We start from the raw sequence: 1,174 nt of genomic DNA, 5'->3' as shown, positions 1-1,174 counted from the left end.
TAACAGAACAATGGGCTTTGGGTGCTGGCAAGGGAGAAGGAATTCAGGTAAACAAGCCAATCAGTAAAGGGACAATAGGTTTGGGAAAACAAATCGTGACAAGTCTCAACATGTTGGAGACAAGTCTCAACATGTTGGAGACAAGTCTCAACATGTTGGGCAGCATAGAGGCCTTTATACATCCATATTTTAATGGCACGTATCCCCACACCTAGGCAAAGGGGCAATGCCTGCCTTGAGTTGCTGGCTTAGGGGGTGTGGCAGTTTTCTAAAGCTGTGAGACTGGTTTAGGCACAGTTAGTCCTGAGTACCTGGCTTAAGGGAGTTTTTTTTTTTTAATTTTTGTTTGTTTGTTTGTTTTTTTCCTAAAGCCCAGAGACTGGTTTGGTGCGATAGCTCCTATTTTTGGCTTAGGGTGCATGGAAATTGTTGAATACTGCCAGACTGGTATCAGAGTGGTGGTGGGGGAGTGAGTCAGGAGAAAAGAGGGTAGGGGTTATTTTGATCCCATGTGGTAGGTTAGATGCTTACACTTAACTTTCCAGATTTAATGCCACTTCCCTCTTGCTCTAGGGGCTTGTGCAGAGTCTCTGCTGCCTGGCTCTCCCTAGGAGGTAAAATGCCTTCCGAGTGCTACTGCTTGCCTTAGCCTCATTGTGCCATCCAAGCCAGCCTTCAGGGTATTGGCTAGCTCAAGTCTGGCATTGCTTTGCTGCTTTTGAACTGTCTCTCCCTCCCCCTGCCACTTAGTCCAACTCCTCAACTTTGTCTTTGATGTTTTGGCTCCTAGATTGTCATATACAATCAATTCACTTGTTTTTTTGAGTCTTTGTTGTAAGAGGGACCACAGGAAGCATCTGACTATTCTACCATCTTTGCCCCAATTCCTTCTCCTTTTATTAGTTTGGTTTTTGTTTTTACATATTCCCTTAATTTCTGTTTATCTGGAAATGTCCTAAGTTTGTCATCACATTTGAGTGAGAGTTTTGCAGGATATATTATTCTTGGTTAGCAAGTTTTCTTTCAAGGTTTTTTGTATGTTATCTCATTGCCTTATTGCCTGCATGGTTTCTGCTGAGTAATCAAAGCTTAGTCTTATTGTTTCCCCTTTGTATATGACTTTTCATTTTTCTCGAGCTGCTCTCTGGATTCTTTCTTCATCTTCGGTTTTAAC

This window comes from Trichechus manatus, unplaced genomic scaffold (assembly GCF_000243295.1).
Source record: "Trichechus manatus latirostris isolate Lorelei unplaced genomic scaffold, TriManLat1.0 scaffold00286, whole genome shotgun sequence".
Classification (NCBI taxonomy): domain Eukaryota; kingdom Metazoa; phylum Chordata; class Mammalia; order Sirenia; family Trichechidae; genus Trichechus; species Trichechus manatus.
The sequence above is the reverse complement of the archived record's forward strand: the minus strand, read 5'-3'. Positions refer to the sequence as shown.